Raw genomic sequence first — 20,072 nt, forward strand, 5'->3', positions numbered from 1 at the left:
ATTTTTAAATGAAAATATTATTTCATTGGAGATGGAAAATAGGAGTTCAAAACTGCACTTTACCAAAACAAAGATTGTTGTGTGAATTAAATTAAAGTAGCGTATTCCTCTTTCTTCAGTTGATAATTTAAGGCAATAATCTGATCGCAGCTTGCATGAAATCCAGTATACAGCTAGCAAAATTTAAAAGCATGACAAACGGGTGCCGCACTAATTGAATGGAAACAAAAAAATCTTAGGTTTGGCTAAAATCATATTAATGCGATTGACGGTCTGCGCTTAATAAAGGTCCAATTCTCGTGCACGACAATGCTCGACAACGCATCGCACTATTGCACCTCCAAAAGTTGAACGAATTGGGCTATGAATTATTCTTCCATCCTCCACATTTGTTTATGCACTTCGAAAATGTATGATCTGCAACAACCAATTTGCTGCAGAAAGTAAATTTTTAGTTTATTTCAACTCTAGAACTCTTCGATAAATAAACTTGTATTTAATTGGCAAGAATGCGTCGTTTCCAATGGAGCTTTTTAAATAATTAAGTTAATTATTAGCTGAGACAGAAAGTCATAAACTGCAATAATATTTAAGAATATTTTTTACTTGTTTGCTGTTTTGTGATACTGCTTTCCTTATGACAGGGACTAATTAAAATATTTATAATAACCATTTAGTGGCATTCACTACTAAACATTTTAAACAATCTTTTTTTGTCTATGGTTGTGATCTAGTGATACATTTTTTACATAATTAAAAGCAGTTATAAAACTACCATTTTTCTTCGATAATAACCGGGTGCATAAAAATATAGGAATGCTCCGAATATAAGCTGGATAAATTTACACGTTATAAATACAAGTTGAATAATAGGGATTAAGTATTTACATATTTTATAGCACAAAATTTCACTTCATAGGGTGGATGGAGTAGGTAAAGTATTTCATGGAATGCTCGCTCTAAAGTTGCCCAGTGGAGGTTGCGCTTTCACTACTTGACCCTTTCTTTCTGAGGCCAGGTGTGATTCCTGGAATCAGTTTCACTCGCAAGGATGGAATTCAGGATGATTCCTGGAATAGAAGCATGCTTTTCCGTACTCACCTAACCATTCGCATTCATTAACATTCCATAATTAAAAAAAAAATTGAATGAATTTATATAGGTCGTTAGAATTCATGTGGTAAATAAAGTATGTATTTACATTGAACACACAATGTTTAACATTTAACCATTTGATTAACCCATGCGAACATTTAATTATGAACCTTTTTTGCATTGCATATAATAAATTAATTTTCAAAAGTATTGCTTTTAATTATGTTATATATGATATTATTTATAGTCGTATTCAACAATCAAGCTTAAATGTCAATTAATGTTTGATCTTTTATTAACCCTTTGAGGAGTATCATCGCCGTACATGTACGGTGGTCAATTTTCACTGTTTTGAGATATCCTAGATAGTTATATATTTACATGTATAACTGAAGAAATAATAGATAAAAAATATTTTTTTAATTTTAATTAATGTTAATGATTTGTATAGGAAATAATACCAATAAATTAAAAGATACGAAATAAATTAACATAATTTTTTTTTAATTTGAAAGTATCTGTTTTGATGATATAAAAAATCTACAAAAGCCGAATAATATATTATAAATATGTAAAATAAATAAACGAAATTTATTAATAGAAAAGTGGTAAAATAAATTATAACATTAATACAAAATTGATGTTTCTCAAACTATGTTCCTCTATTTTTTATAAAAAATATGGTTCTCAGACTATGCTCCCATTCGTAAAACGTTGGGTGACTGCTGATCTAAATTGATAATTGCGTATTATTTTGTATGACATATAAGGACGTTTAATTAATTTATAAGTCGTATGTTTTTCTTTAATAAAACATGTCTTAAATATTTTACGTTGTAAACATATTCTGGAATGTCGCAAATAATCTTGATTCACTGCTATTTTTTCTGTTTGTAAATGACGTAAACATACCTATTGTTCACTCTCAAGTTTTGGTTATGTGCTCTTACAGGTTCTTAATTTCAAATTAAACCTTTTGCGTAATATATTTTAATAATTAAATTAAACAATGGGATTTTGGATGATATGTTTTACACTCCGAATTAAAGTGTAATTTTTAAGCACTTAAGATGCTGTCAGTGCGATTATTGCAGAAATTAGCAGAAAAGTGCGTGAGCTTGTTAATTAAACACATAAACCATTCTCTATTTTTCTATCACCGTACTGAGAGGCATCGTGGATAGTATTTGTTGAATAGTTTTTTACCCCGGAACACGCTCGTGCGTTGCGATTTGACTCACTGTTTAGCCCCACTTTTGCGAAATCAAACACAACATTAGCCTTGAGCGAGTAATTATCTACATATATAATATGAATGCACAGGGAGAACTTTTTAATCCTATATTATTTTATAATATAGCCCTGCGCATATATTTACGAAATAAATTTAATATTCTAGACGCCATTTCTAATGCTTCAACATTTGCCGAAACTTGTTTATGAATTATTACTGATTAATTTTTTAGTAAAATAATAAATTAAAATTCGTTTAGAATTCTAAATGCATCTTCGCGTGCAGTTTTTTCACTGTTAATATTTTTCTTGATAATACTTTCACTATTTTAAAAGTAGAAGTTTGATAGTAACCTTCAATATATGTCATTTATAAAAATGCGCAACGAGAGAACAACGTGATTATTTTATTCAGATAAGATTTAACCCATTTCACCGACTTATTTACGTTGATGTTAGTTTCAGAACAATGAAATGATAAGACTTCTCTTTTGTTTTGAAATTACAATTCCAGTGGTGATTTCAAAGTCATGTGGAGTAGGAAGGTTGAGAAGAGGGTGTGATTAATCTACTTCCCAACAATCTCGTCTGCTCATCCCAAATAAGCTGATATAATTACGGAATTTGCGGGAAATATTATGTATGATGTTTTCATGACGGTGGTTGTTCTTATGCTAGATAAATGTTATATAAAATAACACCTCAACCTCGAGTTTTTCTATACCTACGATATTATGTATCGCTACCTAACTAACACAAATGTACATAATACGCTTTTCTTTTTTATTTTATTTCAAAAAAGATAGCGTAATAATTTTCAAGACATGGCCCTGCGAGCGGTTGGGTCCCATATTGCGTCTTCAACTTTGAGTGTTTTTCAATTGATTTTTATATCGTTAGTTGGAAATAAAATATACGAAGTATGCAAGCGCACCATGTTTGAAACTCGTCAGTATTAATTTGATATTATTAGAAAAATGAAGTATCTTTTACTGGAAAAATCGATTCATCAAATATGAGAAAATGGGTTAGGTCGCATAGGAAATCCCAGGTGTTCGACCTGTAAGCACCAACGTCATTAACCTCCTGACCGTTTGCTATGGTTGCCAAATTATGTTTAAGCATTGCAGTGTGATTTTGCATAATGAAGCTTAACATGGACTATCCGTAAATATTTATAATTATAATTTCGGCAATTTGTATTTCTCTATGCAGTTCGTTTTTTTTCTGTTTTCTTTGCGAAAAATCGTTAGTTAAATATTTTTAGTCGACCATATCGTTCTCGAACCGAAAAGTTTATGCAAGCCCGAACCTGGCCGTCTTGTTTGTTAAGGTGTAGTTTCCTTCCTTTATGCTACATACCTATAGCGCCGTTTGTGTGCGTTGTGACAGGTGTGCACTGCGCTCTTACTATACAACAATGCATCGAACAAATCCTCTCCTACGTTCATTCAGTGGACCTCAGACATGTTGCCTCCCTAGTTAATATTTTAAATTACATTATTGGCAACGTTCCTAATTCGGCACAATTTCTCGGAAGCACTTTAAATTTTCGTGTAATTTTGCGGATCAGACGCCTTTCTGTCTATCGATTCTCGTTTGTATTCTGTTACATTGTCGTTATTTTCAAATAAGCTTTGTTGAACTGCATTCGAATTGTTTTATAAATACAACACGCATATGTTACGATTCCGGGTATAAACAATCAAGCTCGTATTCGATTCCAATTCTGACAATAACCCTTTTCGTTTGAAATTGGAATACTATGTTTATGTTCACTACATCACTGCGTTTAATTATGCTAGCATGTTTTAATATGCAGACTAAACAAAGCGCGATTAATTTTAAACACGAGTTGTATAAATAAATTAATCTATGAGACACTATTTGGTTATGTTCAGCATTATTTATTGGGATACTTTTGAATGCCCGACGCAGTCTGCGTATGTTTGTTTTTCAGTCAATGTCAAAGTGTCAAGGCAAATAAACGCGGCATACATAAGTATGTACGTGTACAGGCTAAAATCGAATCATCCTTGGCGAGTTAAACACGATTGGAACATTAGCTGCACCGCGGGAAAGATAATGATTATTCACGAAAGCAGTGATTCAAAACAAATAAACTCGTTTAGACGTTTGCTGCATTATTATCATCATCGTCGATTGTAGTAATTGTTGCGTTCGAATGTGTTTTGTTTTATTGGATTGTAAATTTACTTTTTTTACAGCTCTCGGAAGTACACGAGCTTACGATGCCACTACAATATTCTGCCATCGTCGGGTTGTAAATAAAATTTCTCTTCGTTATACGCGCGTGAAATTAATTACACGTACCAAAGTGATTGTGTGTGTAACAAAGACGCATGTGTGAAAATCGCTCTCCTTTCCTACCGCGTATCATTCAATCTGAGTACCGATAAAATGATAGCGTTTATTCAAAATTTATAGAAATAGATATGAACCCTTCGTTTTTAACTCTCCCTATCAGGTTTTGTATGTATGTACTCGACGGCGGGACGAGCAGATGGACGGGGGCGGGGAGCCGCCCCTATTGCGGGGCTAGAACTCTTTTTTTTTGTATTAAACTGGTTTCGACGATCGTCCCGAACCAGGCTGGGCTCGCTCCGTGGCTTTTGAACTCGTTCTTTAAACACGCGCTAGAAAAGGATTCGTTCATGACGTTTCCATAGTTTAATTTTGATCACTAATTAGATGGCCATGATAGGAATTCTGTAAAAAGAAGTAGTATGAAATTTATCTCCAGTACAAAAACCGTACCAATTTCAGCCTCACGCTTATTCCATTCTATTTTTGTGTATCTGCGAATGGACTGCACGAAAGTCGAGGCTACGTGAATGCCGACGATAGAAGAACGTTCTACGATCGCTCGCTTTTTACCTGCTTGCGTAGAAATTACATTGTGTGAACGCTTACCTGCCTCGCGTACCTGAATTCCGAGAAATTCAAACAGAGCACGTGTTCGGCGGCACAGCGCTTGTCAAAATGTGTAAATATTTATTTTATACCCATGTTAAAAAAAAATCGAATTTATATATGTCACGCGACTAACTGTTCGCCGAGCGTTTCAGATATGTAATACAATGATCGATTCGTCGTGTCAGAAATTGAACCCACGTTGAATTCCAATATCAACTTAATCCGTATCGAGTTTATACGCTACTCGTGTATAAATATGCGAGCACTGTGGTCGATATGTCGTTCTCAGGTTGTAGAAAAAACTTACTTTTTCGCTGTAATCAATTGAGTTAATTGCTCTTTTTGCTCCTTGTTTCGTGGTGGAAAAGTCGCGCAAGCGTTGACTTAGGTAAAAAAAATAAACCGTTTCAGTTGTGTCCGACCTCAAAATATTGTTTAACCGAGTTCGCTGTTTATAAACGAACTGCACGCTTTTAACTGTTTTCGTAACCGATACAACACCGTCGATTGTAGCATACACGTGTTCAAATATACAATGTAAGCCGTGTTGTGTAAAAGCGTATGTACGCAAAATAAGATTAATATTATTCTGTAATTGGGAGAAAATTAAAGAAAAAGATCGTCACCGTTTATCGTTATCAGCGTTTGTAAATTAATGTCAATTGAACTTTATTAAAAAAGGTTATTTTAACCTTCGTTTTTTTCGCGTTCAACCTGGCCGGATTCCACTCGGCCTCGATCGATCGATTCTCTTATATTTTTGATGTGTACGACCGAGATACTTCGGTATATGATATATTTCCAAAATAAAATCGTTTTTTACTTTGATCTATAAAATAAATACATTAGCGACTAAGATCGAGTTTCATGTAGTTATAAGAAGAGTTTTTTTTATCAACCATTGCTTGGCAAGTAGAGGATACCATTGACGATATTGCTTTGTTCACTCAGAGGATCCTGTTGTAAGGATCGATTATCGTGTAACGGTACTCCAGGTAAAATTATACAGAAGAAGCGTGGAAATCGCAAACCATGCTTTTATTTCATACTACCGCGATGTTTGTTGTGAATGCAAAAATCGACCGGTCTACTCAGCCGGGTTTACGTGATATTTAACGATTTATTAATAACGTTCATTTTTATATTTAGAAATCGAAAGTGTTCGCACACCGTGCGAGACACCCGGAACTAGGCGGCCTAGTTTTTATAATAATATTAGGGGACATTTTTACGAAACTGTGTTTTTAGCGCATGCGAATGCGCCGCAGTCGACGCTTTGTGCGTTTGTGTTCTTCGATCGCGGTTTGTTTCGGCGTTCGAACCGGTAAATTCGGCGAACTATACCGATTCGAGTTGGCTGAGGTCATTGTCGTCGATCGCTGTTTTACTGTCAATATCATTTGGTAGAAAATTAACATTCTTAAAATGTAAACATCTGTGACGCCGATAAACTCATGGACATATTTTGATTGCTCGCATATTAAAATTTTATCGAGATAAAAACGTTTGAAAACCCTGAACCATTTGTTATTTATGAATTACTATGTATAAGAAAAAATACATTTTCACTGTGTGTGCGTAAAAATTCGTTGTGCTCTTATTTTTAAATACCACAAAAAAAATTCAACGACGTCGACGTCACTAAAGCGTGAAATAATGCGACCTGGGAACTGTTCACGTAAAACGTCCAACGGTGCACCCGATGTTTGGCAAGTTGTCTTCCACATCAGTATATTCGATTTCGTGCCAAAAATAATCGGTTTTCATGTTGACTGTTATAGTCCGACCTTCATCGTTTTCATAAAAGAAGGTCCAATGACGCCGCCTGACCACAATGGGCACCAAACATGTAATGGTCTCTCGCGAATCACATAAGGATTTTCCTCGTCCCATATGCGGAAATTTTGCTTATTACTATTTGCTCTAACACAATCTGCTTAAATTATTTGTTGTCCATGGTCTTTTGGCTTCAGTTCTTGTGTTTTTATTTTGAATTTTATAATGGTGCAGGTGTAAGTCCAAATACTAAATGCGCCAAAGAGAACCATAAAAAAGCGCAAAGCTGCGACCGCCAACGAATTAACAATTCCAGGTCTTCGACCACACTTTCATTTACAGCAGTAATATTACGGGTGCCACGATGATGCACAGGCCTTACCCCCATCTCCAACGCTTCCAGTCTCTTCAATTTTTTTCACTACGTTGCGAATTGTTTGCTCTCAGTAGGACAATAAAATTTACCATAATCTTTTTCGTGTAGTTTTTTAAATTTCCATACACAATTCGTACAGAACTGTTATTTCTGTAGAACAATTTTAACGCGTTATACGGGGGCGTTTAAGCGATCCATTTCGTAAGTGTATTGAACACGCATGATTATTGACAGCAGTCTGATTTACAGTGCTGCCAATATAACAAACTCGAATTGGATCATCCTGTAATTAATAGCAATAAACAATATATCCTCTATTTTTTAATTATAAAAAAAAAGTATTTAAAAAAATCATTAAGCAAAAAGGGTTACCTAATTCACCTTTTTATTGACTTATTATAATGATATACGTAAAAAAGTAAGAACAAAACAGCTATATACGTGATATATGTTAAGTAAAATTAAATATTTATATTTAATAAAAAAAGAACAAATTTAATAATTATAATCGCAAGGAAAAAAAGTTTGTTTCGCTAGTTTTATTTTGGCAGGTTCGCTAAATCTAATCTTAAATCTTTAATAATTCTAAATCTAAATTCAATCTTTTCCATCCGTGATTTAAACTGAGTTAGATCTTAAAAAATAATTCCTTATAAGTCAGCGTTTATGAAGGTCTTAAATCAGATTTGATTATTTTAAGCGCGGAAAATAAACGCACTCGCGTGTTAAATAAAATTATAAAAAGGAGTTGGGAGTCGGTCGATTTTTTACGACTCTAAAATACTACGACTCCGATTCTACAACCCTGATTTTTTATGTCAGTGCAATTTTAATACTGTCTTCGGGGCTCAGTTGATTCCTGCACATTGTTTTATGTCCATTAGAGTAAAAATCCTTGTTCACTTAAATACGTTGTTGTAAAAGCATTGACTTTTTCATCACCTCCGCGTACACAGTTTCAAAAGCCTTTGCAACTTTTGACATAAAAATATTACAGTTCTGTCTTGTTTACAAATACTTTATTGGTGGAATGAGGTTCAAGAAGTGCCTCTGGCACATCAACTTCAATGAACCAAACGTGTCGAAAAAATAAAATATTGCAAAAACGACACCTGTGTATCAATTGACATAAAATAATACATATATTTTTTTAATTAATTTTTTTCTTTCGCTTTTATTGCCCTCAAAAAAACTTTTTACTCATTTTGGGATAATATGCCAAGATCGACAGTAATCATCGAACCGTTAAGTATATATTTTACAGATTTGCCCGAAGTATGGGCGCAACCGAGCAGATACCAATTCGCGTTTGGTCACCCCTGACGTAATGAATATCTCAATGAAATGAGAATGCGATTGAAATGATCGGTCATAACCGCCAGATGTTTTTCAATCAGATATAAATTACACGTCAACCGCTCCGGCATTTCTTTGTCGTTTTAGTGATTGCACTCTTGAAAAATGCTAATTGAATTCCATCAGGGCGCCTGCTGGGTACTTGCAAATTCAACATGACTATGGATATTCTGCAATCTGAGATGCGTTTCGCGCATTAATTTGCTTTTCGCGCGGCTCTTTTGTACGGGTGCGTAAGTCATCATGGTCGATCATGGATAATTTGCGCGAAGCCCCGATGTGGTGTAGTGTGCTGCGCGGTGTTGGTTGGTCGCGGAGAGAAAAGGCTGTGCCGCGACTGGCGCCGCCCGTCGATCGATATCCACAATCCTCCACCGTCGCCCTGCCCTCCCCCAGACCTCTTAGCCGCGTCGGGTTTGTCGCTCTGGGACTTCTTTCGGAGTAGCTTCCGTCTGGACGATGCCTCTTTTTATGCTTACGTGAGGAGACGCAATTGGCATAGGAGATTCGACCAAAATAAGCGCTCATTTTGTTTTCGCTGCTATCTTGAAGGTTTTTAGCTGAGAGTATGTTGATGGGAAGTGAATTACCGTAGATCCAAGAATGAATCATATCTTCTCCGCTACTCCCACCTTATGAAACGAGCGGCAGTTTCAATGATTTTTCTCTTCACCAGAATCACTTTCGATTATATTATTGTACTTTGGCATAATAACACATAACCACTGATTTACATTTAAGATTTGTCTTTCAACATTTAATTTTGCCTTCAGTGATCGAATGCTGTTGCAGGGCTGCCCCCATGCTCTGTTCCCATTAGCTGCGCTAACTTCATTAGCGATCGTTTGGAGGTCGCTTCGCGTTTTCGCAACGCTTTTCGCACCGAGTGGGTCGCGAATTTCGACAGCGCTTTTCTTAGCCGAGGTTCGTATCTTCCGACACTTGCGTGACGCGGCGACAGCTGATCGTAGCTATAGAACGAGAGGCACTCGCCTGACTTCTTCTACTCCACCTCCGCGAACAAAGGACTCGTTTTCGGAAACTCGTTCGTTCCTACTAACCTGTATGTAGTGCCTGGCTTATCTCGCGCGATATTATAAACCGCCAGGCGTCGTCAACTTTGGTTGGTGTCGATGCGCATTTACGTATTGCTTCTGGCCCACCTGCCGTCCGTAGACGCAGGTAGACGTCTCTCGGCCAGGTAGCGTCTTCTCGGTAAGAACTAGGAGTTTTCGGGTGGTTGGCTGTTCACTTCTTTCCCACACCGGGGACGATGCAAAGAATCGGCGAAGCCACTTCCGGCGACACTGCGGATCGTATACCTGGCCGCGAAGAGAACACCTTGCGGCCAGAGGAGATCCGAGCGTGACAGAGGTTAGCAACCTGCGACCTTGGAGGTACCTCGTCGGCTCCGATGTGTAGTTCGAATTGATGGACGCTACCCTTTTTTAATAAATAATAAACACGCAACAGTATTGTCGCCGCCGAAGGGGCAAAGAGTGATGACCCTGCACACGTCGGTCGTTAGGACGACCGCAGAAGACGAGTTCGTTAATTAAACGACAACATTAAGCGGTCAATGGTGTGCTGCTGTTATTTGTCTAATTCGCACTCGCCACTCAACAATTTTCTGTTCTGTGATAATTTCTAAATATGCGACTACGCACACTCTAATAGTCTTGATTAATCTGAAAGAATGTAGGATCATTCCACTCAATAATAATGACGTTGCATTAAACTCGATAGAAAGAAAAACGGCTGCGAATCGGCGTTCTTGGAAATATTCAGAGCGAAAAAATTTCGCTGTCGACAAGAGCGGCGGCGGCGTCTCATCAAAAATCTTTCGAATACGATTTAGGTCGACTTGTAATAATTATCGTTCTTCGGTTAAAACTGTCATCGTCGTCGTAACTGTTAACTTTATATTCTTATTTATCTTAACAACTTGCCTGTCTTTTTTGTATTCAATTATTTCGAAACGTCGAATCATGCTTTGCTCCGTTGATCATGCCCAGTTGATGGGAGGATATGTACATATTTCATTTATGATTTTAACCATTTAATTTTGAATCACGCCGCGAAATTGCTCTTTTTTGTATCATCAACTTTGGAAAATTACGCGCAATGCGTAACCTGCCCGGTTTGAACCTGATTTTTAATTTATTTAGCTTCGCGAGCGCTGCGAATTTATTATGTCGGATGTCGTTTAGCAGCATGGTCCGTAGTGCTAATTTCATTATCGTTACATACATACTTCCGTGGAATGTGCATAATTTGATATGCGAAAAATACTAATTTCGTTCACACCCATCTTGTGAGTATGAAAGACGTCGAAAAACTACGGTTTCGTGTAATCGATGACGGAGTAGCACACGTCATCGCGCTCGGCTCACCTGGTCGATCAGCTGATCGAAACGAACGTTAACCCAGGCGACACATGGCTTTCTTCCTCTTGGCGAGTCAAAGTCGAAAGTTTACAGAGGTCTGAAACAGGAGCACGATCGATGTTTTGATAGGGGAAAATATATTTCGCTTATTTGGTGGTTTGCTAGAGATCGTTCAACAGATTTCCATTAGTTAATGAATAGTAAAACACCTCGTAAAACAAACTAGTGAAATTTTGTAGAATTTCACGGTATAACATTTAAATTAACAATACTGTTGCAAAAGCTATTGTTTAGTAAATGTTAACAATGATTGATGCATGCACAAACCATGACATATACTCTACCTTCGTTATGATCGATATTCTGGAAGCTAGATTATATGTTAGGGCAGCCACTGCGAATGTAGCTCATAGATAAATACTCGTATTTGGGTTGTACTAATACTTCACTCCTTCATTCTACCAACAGCTGTATAGTTTACAAAGTAGTCGGGCTTTTCATGTCACCTCACCACTTTTCATCATAGCTCATAATACGAAACGCATAAAACCATCGCTACCGTGCCTGCCTGTACACCGTGAAACCTTCCATAGTTGTCCTATCACATCGCTGCGTGTATGTGTGTCGTGACGTTCGCTTCCTCCCGTGCATCGCGGCGTATCAACGAACTGCAAGTACGTCGCACCGTGGGAGCATTGGACCCCGTGATCGTATCGTCGTCGGCGAAGAAGCGGCGGACCCCTGTGTTAATTGATCTCTTCGGCGGCCATCCGTGCCAGGGTGTGACCTATTGACGAATCGAATCTATGGGAAAGTCGATCTCCTAACTGCCGGCATATGCGGCGCGATCGCGTTCGATGTTTGCTCGGCCTAGGCTAGGCGCAAATATATGTACATTAGCGCCCCGCGGTCGGAAAATTCGCCGGGAACCTTGGACGGTACTTTACAAGTTGCTTTTAAACGAGCATGATTTGATTCGAAAGCCGCGATTCAAATATGCTAATTTATCGAGTTTTAAACGATGATCCCACGACTCGGTTGCGGTGTGGAATGATTTCTCGAGCCTGGTATCGACGATTTCTTGTCGGCTAATTTCACGGTGATCGCGTTCTTTGAATAGTCTAGCGGGCTTAGGCGGATTTTGCAAAGCGGACGAATTACTTTAAGTATATCTTCATCAATGTTCATTATTTAGGTACCTCTATACTAGAGTCTCCAATTACTCGAACCATCAACTACTCGAGTATCTAATATTAAAATTTTAAAATACTCGAGTACTCGAGTACTTTCGAGTATTTACCAAACGTACCAAAATAGCTATTATTCAAATTCGTGCACATATAAATAAATAAATAAAATACTTAGTATGGTAATTTTTACAATTATTTTAACTTCACGAACATACTTTTTAAAAACAATAATGCAAAAAGTGTCTCGAATTTAATATTACTGCTAACCTTTGGTGTTATTATTCCCGTTATGGAAAAAACCCTTTCCGTTGCTGTTGATGTTGGTCTTATTGTCATTAACGCGTTGGATAAGGCTTCTAATTTATATCTGTTCGCTTTTTTTGTTGATATTTCATATTGTTCATTGCCATGAATTAGATAAGTCGGGACTGTCGAACAGAAAACACAAGAAATTTCTCCGTCGTACCCACTAACATAGCCGACGACCGGAACTATGCAACTATGGAACTATGAAAAAATTATACCTGATAGTAACCGCTCTAACTCGGGACTTCGGGCATAAACGCCAAATAAAAGCAAGACGCTAACCTTTACCGGACCGAGTTAAAGTTATTTTTGTTTCTGAAATATTTCAAAATTTTTTAATTTCGAGTATTAATCGAGTAATTTTCAAAATACTCGATTATCAAGTACTTGAAAAATAGACAAAAATACTCGAGTATCGAGTACTCGAATTGGAGACTCTACTCTATACAGATACGTCGTATCAAAATCAATACAGGGAAAGTTGGTCTTTTTAACCGTTATCTTTCGTTCGCGCTTTGTTCCCAGTTATATCGTCTCTGATCGCGACATTGTGTTACAAAATTAACAATGAGAGAAGCATTCGTCCCTCAACTCAATTACTGTAAATTGAATGTCTATCCTTGTGACATATGTATGTAATGTAATTTAGACCAGACAAATTGGAAATTAAATCTGCTTGAAATAATATATAAATAATTTTACAAACATAATAATTATATATACTTATACATGTTACTGGTTTATAACCATTTTCATGTTTACAATTCGTATTAGTTACAATTTGATTAAAAAATATCAAATAAAACGTTGGTGGTTATAATTTAAGGTAAAAGTTGAAAAACCTATTACAATTTTAGCGAAAGAAAAAGGAAGGTATAAAAAATAAAAAAAAACAATGAATTAAGTGATAATTTTATTACATTTTCCTGAAGATTCGGAACCATTAATATGCTGCTTTAGCTTCTAAAGCAATACATATATGCATTGGCTTTTTGTGCTTGTATTTAAATTTAATGTTGTTTTTATAGTAGTCACCGATACACGAGATTAGTGTGTTAGTGTGGTTTCGCAAAATATTTTTTGGTATGAAAATGAAAGTGTTCTTTAATTGTTTGTATTTGAAGGCTAATATGCATTTTTTAAGATTGTTTCAAAAATGTGTATTCTATATTATTTTAATAGCATTATTTTGAATAACTTGTAATGTAGAAAAAAAATAGTATTTACTGGTGTTACTCCACACCGGATAGGTATATGTTAAAATGGGTTTAATTAATTGTTCATAGATTTTCTATTAAATATCGGTTTAAGGGTCGACTGGCGGCAAGCCCTTTAGAGCAACGTTCCAAAATATGCTTATTCAATTTAATCCTAGGTATTTAACGCTTGTTTTCCATTTTAAGATACTGCCCGCTTCATTTAGGAGAGGTGGAGACATATTTTGTCTACGTTTTGTGAAAAGTATTGCTTCTGTTTTAATTCGGTTGGTTATAAGTTTTCACATCTCAAAATATTTATTTAAGATTTCAAAAGATTTTTGTAAATTTTTCACGATTGGTTTAAGACCGTAAGAACTAGTTATAATTACTGTATCGTCAGCGTACATTGATAAAAGCATATTTTTTTTGTTGGGATATCGTTCGTATATAAGATAAAGAGAAACGGCCCGAGCAACTTCCCTGTGGAACTCCAGTTGGAATTTTGCGCAGTATCGAGTGTTCATTATTTATTGAAACTGAGCGTATTAAGCGTAGCAGATAGTCAGGAGTTTTGTATTAGTATAGTTTATGAATCGAACCGTCATGCCATACTGTTTCGAAAGCTTTTTCTATATCTTAACATTAAGAGACTCTTTTTTTATATATTAAAATTAACGCACATATGCTCCGTCAAATTATTAAGTCGATGTGTTGAGTGATTTTAGCGGAAACCAAACTGTTCGTTTATAATTTTATTCCCCAAAGATTACTTTAAACGCAAAAGGATTCATTTTTTCAAATATTTTACTAAATAGCTGTAATAAACTAATCGGGATTGGGTTTTTTTATCGGATGAATTTTAGCGGTTTTCCAAATGATTGTGAAATATACAAAAGTTAAAGATGTTTGCTAAGTAATGAATGCAAATATCAGGAAGCATGCATACATACATTGTACCTCGGTTTCGGTTTTCGTCGATTTTTTCCACGAAAAAATTGTCTCGGTTTTCGTCGGTTGCATCAGATTTCGTCGGCGTACGTGGCCCACGCGCTTGCGTTGCCACTTCAATTACATGCCTCGTAATTTTAATACATACATACAAATAATTGTCTCGGTTTTCGTCGGTTTCGGATTTCAACGATTCTTTTCGGACGTATTATCGACGAAAACTGAGGTACCGCTGTACTAGCTTTTGTATGTTTTGCTACTAGTTGTATTTGTTTCTATGTCAGTATTTCAATTTGTCTGTACGCAAAATATTTTTTAAATGCTCCGCTCGTAACATTAGTATATAAAATCGCGATTAAGAAGAGCGTTATTCTTAATTTCTATCATTGACTTATACATTGATTTGATACAATAAAGAATTATGGATTGAATCGAAAAATCAAATCGATAAGGAGTTGTCGTTATTACGTATGTGTATAATACCTTCACAACAATCGTGTTCTATAGCAAATTTTCGGTTGCTCTAAATTCCTCAGCAGCATAATATGTCTACCAATCTTGAGGGTTTGGCACTTGACTTGGATTCGGGGAATTAAAAAGCTCAACTAGATAATAAGGGCCCATACGCACTGTCGGCTAGCCGCCGGCGACTAGCCGCCCGGCGACTGTACTTTATATGGTTTTAAATGGGTGCATACGCACGCAGGCGCCGAGTCGCCGGAGCGTCAGGCGCGATCCTGTGCAGAGGTGATGCACAGGCGACTTGCCTGTCGCGGCAACCTATAAAAGCATGGGTTTAGATGAGTGCATTCGCACGAGGAGCGACTTTCGAGGCAACTTATACATCATTCACACAAAATGGTTTCGACACAGAAAAGCTCATCGTAGAAATTGAATCCCGAATTGTTTACAATAATTTTATATGAATATTGATAACGAAAAAAAAATATTGTGAAATAATATGTATAATTATTTTATATTATTTCTTGCTTCTCGGTTTAAATTAATTTTATTAACATAATACAGATACATTTATAATTGCATTTGGGAAACAAATAGCGTTTCATACGGGTAAATTGAATATTATATTGAAATTAAAATATTATTTTTTTCTCTTTAAAATTAATATTGCAATTTCTTCGCGAATGTACTACCCGACCTCGAGTCGCTCGGCTTAGCCGCCTAGCCTAGCTACCTGCGTTTTTGGGCCGGCGGCCGCTAGTCGCTGGCGGCTAGCCGACAGTGCGTATAGGCCCTAATTGGTAGCGTTTCTTTTATACGTTATTGTGTTTTTATCGTTTTAAAGACTTTCGTTGTATGAACTTAAATAATTATTTTAATTGCGTAGCAGGATTTCTAAAGAAAAAAACATATCGCTAGAGTTTTAGTGGGAAAAACTTATATTAATATAATATCGACAACGTTGTCGATTCAATTCGTTGTAATGAAATTTATGGTAATACGAAGATACATCTTGAATAGTAATAATTAGAGTTCTTATGCTTGTGCCTTGTTGTAAAAATGTACCGGGGCGAATGTTTGATTATATCTTTATTGTATGGTTTCCTGTGCGGTGAACGTAGTTTTTTTTGGTTGTTTCGTTGACGGTAAAACTTTAAATAGTACGTTGAGCGAGCAGCGTCGTTCTGGCCTAGCACGCCGGGTGGACGATTTAAAATTTAAGAGTTTAAAAAACAGGAAGCAACTCATACAAAGTACACATGCGGAGAGCCACCGCCGGAGGCAGGTCGAAAGCTGAAAGCAACAAAACAGGGCCACATCGCGCGGGGAAAACTCACCCGGGCCACGTTTTCCGAGCGGCGCTCGATTTTGCGCGCGCGCTCGCTCCCGGCGAAAGCGTCATTTCAGCACTCTCGGTCCTCCCCTGTTTCGTTCCGGGCGTCTGGATCGATGTCTGGAGGAGGGTGTGTGCGTTTGGGGTAGAACCCCAACGCTCTCTCCGGTCCCTACGCACACCGCACGTAGGTCCCTGACCCTTTTCGCGATTGTTCATTGCGTATCGCCTCGCTGATAAATTTTGACAAGCACTGTATTCGCGCGCTAATATTGACCGTTAATTTATTTCGGATGGATCGACCACAAATGGACGTACTTTGCCTCTTTGCCGTCACAGTAAACCATTGACTGACTGTATATACGATTATAACATTCTGAATGAACGGAACGAAAGACACGGCTGTTTGTGTCATTTGCGCAAATTGTCAATCCCAATCTTCGGATACCGTATGGATGGATATGATGCGGAAGGTTTTACGTCGGCAGTAGAAGAAAAATATATATAAATATATATAATCTGATCGGTCTGAGACAGACTTTTCTTATTATAAGTGTTTATGGCTTTTATTCGTTTCAGGCGTATTTAAATATTAAAATATGATGCTATACTCCATTTTTTGTGAGACATAGTGTCGTATTTATATAGCTTATCAGTTATTAAACTCGGTACTGCTACTGATATAGGTTATAAAATAATGACGATACATTAATTTTAAATTATATATCCGGACCGAAAAAATATATATTAAAATAGTTTAATTATTATATGCACAGATATCATCCTGGTATTATTTATATATTTCAAATAGACGGTCATCGCAAGTTTTATCATCACCAGAGAAACAACTTTGACACAAACTGTTTCCAAACACGCAAAATAACTTTTGGAATACGTTCTGCGTTTGTAGTTTGTACTTGTCAAGTTACTAAGGCGTTGAGTAAATCAACGCGACGATTATACTAATTTGTGCTAATTAATTTTCAACGTTCAGCGTTTTTAAATCAATCATGTCCAATGTAATTAAACTAATGTTTATATTCAGGATTTTTTACAACGATCCATACGATTGGATTAGTTTTTAGTAGGAATTCATAAATCGAATATTAAATTTGTAGTTATAAAATAAAAACAGTGGTTTCGAAACGTTGAAATATATCGTGGATTATGTCCGTTTATGAAGTTGGAAAGTTTGTTCTGCTCCGCTAGCTAGGCACGTTAGCAGCACTAGTTTGCGCGAAAATTCTCAAAGGCACGTTTTCTTGCGAACGACCATAGTAAAGAAGATCTACGGAGCATGAACGTCGTAACAGAATCCGACTCGGCCGCCTATATCGACCCGGTATTCCTTTGGCCTCCGCGTGTTTGGTAGGGGGTCAATAAAAGAGCGGAATGTCCTCCCCGCAACTACGGACAGGTACATGACGCAGGCGGAGGATGGCCACATTCCTAGCGCTCCGCTCGGCTCTGAACGGCTCCGGGTCCTGATTAATAAAACCGGATCGTTTCGTGGAATATGGACGATGGAAACAGACGATTTTTTCGTCGGCGCGCATGTGACTAATCGCTCGTTCCTGTTATGATTGTTATGATTATGAATCACTCACTCGCCATGACGATCGTTCGTCGTGTATACATGTATAATATACATTTTAGTAGGAATATGAGAAAGAAACGTATTTTTGACGTGGACGTGATTGAGGTGCTCGATGCGAGAAGATGCTGATTTATCGATGGTGTGTGATAGACTCAAATTTGATATGGAAGGAGACGCTAAGAATCTTTTGGACCGAAAAAATCGCACTGAGCCTATTTATTCAACTCGTATGACACATCGCCCGTATAGATGATCGATGGTTTTGAGATGATCGGAAACGAGGAAACCCAATGACTGGCAGGTCAAGGATGAGGGGAGATATATAATAGAGAAAAATCGTTTTTTATGTTAAATTGATTCAATGTTTATTTTTATTATATATAAATCCGTTATTGGGACATTTATAAATAATTCGAAGATAAACTTGTTTGTGTTGAAGTAAATGGCATCAGATGCACTTTGTGCTAATTTTGTTTTGATATCCTTGTTTAGTTGTCCCCCGAGTGTTATTTTATGTCTAGGTCGTTCAGTTTCAGCGATATTATTATTTAATCTTGTTTAGTAGCCCTATAAATATTTTATGTTTATTTAGGATTTGGTGAACATCTATTTCTCTACATTCATCGAGAACGTTCAACCGGGATGCCGAACTATTTCTGTTATTTTTTTATTTATCCTGTAAAAACTGTCCAAATTTGTTTGTTTTGGCTCTTTCTCGGAAAAATAAAAAGTAGTTTGTTGAAATCAAATGTAAAGTAGTCGTAATTTAATCCTAAAAGTGTGTTTTAAACGAGCATTGATTAATTGCTGTGGTTGCAATGAATGTGTTATTTTTTGCCGTGCGTTGAAATTTTTACATGTTTTGATTGAAATAACAGTCGATAACAAACGATGACGTTCATTGCATATGTAATGGATGCCGACAGTGAGCTGGGCAACTTTAACTCGTTTTATATTTGTGCTCATAAAAAATAGTAAATTATCAAAACCGGATTGCTTTTGTGGAAAACATATTTGTTATTATTATATTTAAGAGAAGGGACCACGCAAAGCACTATTGACTGCATATCAATTTAACACATCGTTTATCCATTTACTAGGCTGCTCTTATTAAATTAAACGATGCTATTTACACAAATCTGATTATTAGTCAAAATCGTCACTCTTTGGTCTTTGTTCGCCGGACTCGTCTGTCAATTATGGTGCTTCTTTGTTTCAAACGCACCGGGGTTGTCCATATTCGTCGGATTATAAAATTAACATTATTGCATCTAGCGTGTGTGTATGTGAAGATGGGGTCCGACCATTGTCCGGTCGTGCCGGCATTTTTATATGCATCCGCGTGCTGCATCGAGCTGCACCTTTTAAAGCCGGTCGTTCACCGGTTTCGGTTTGACGTGCCAATTTACATAAAAACCTACATATTTCGTGCAGCCGGCTCGTCCTTCTTCGTTTTTGTGTTTTTGTCCGTCGGTCGAAGCTATCCGGCAGCATCAGCCAGCCATGATGGTGGCTTCTCATGCAGGTCATCTTGAAAGAGGTGTCCGGACAGTGCCGGCAATAGACCGGTTTCGGCCGCCGACCTCCCCCCTTTGTTCCTTTGTACTATTTTCAAGAAAATCAAATCGGAGCCTCACAGAGCGAACGACCTCAGAGACGCGGCCCTTTTTTCGCCAGTATGATGTTTATATCGTCGCTATCTAGGTGTGAATTTATTTGCTGAATATAGTGATTTACGAGGAGTAAACAAAATTAACACTAGATTATTAGAATACGCTAAAATTATCTCGTCTCTGTTTTTAGTTGGTTAGATATAATTAATTCAAAGCACGTCAAATCTCAGGCGCCAGCTACAGCGCCTAGACTATTTTTCTGTC

At 36.9% G+C, this 20,072-nt stretch overlaps 1 protein-coding gene and 1 long non-coding RNA gene across 4 annotated transcripts in view; one reads left to right on the forward strand and one right to left on the reverse strand.

The window, feature by feature from the left end:
• The window catches only part of nmo (serine/threonine-protein kinase nemo), a 50,706-nt gene that overhangs the window by 787 nt on the left and 29,847 nt on the right, over nt 1-20,072 (forward strand). The gene's annotated exons all lie outside the window — the stretch shown is intronic.
• On the reverse strand, nt 11,092-13,549 carry LOC148237696 (uncharacterized). The gene is made up of 2 exons (XR_015812216.1): nt 13,098-13,549; nt 11,092-12,361 (listed from the first exon to the last, which is right to left on the reverse strand). It is a non-coding gene; the product is annotated as an uncharacterized LOC148237696 (long non-coding RNA).

The sequence above is a fragment of the Plectrocnemia conspersa genome, unplaced genomic scaffold (assembly GCF_051122295.1).
Source record: "Plectrocnemia conspersa isolate PC_06_02 unplaced genomic scaffold, ASM5112229v1 ptg000002l, whole genome shotgun sequence".
NCBI lineage: Eukaryota > Metazoa > Arthropoda > Insecta > Trichoptera > Polycentropodidae > Plectrocnemia > Plectrocnemia conspersa.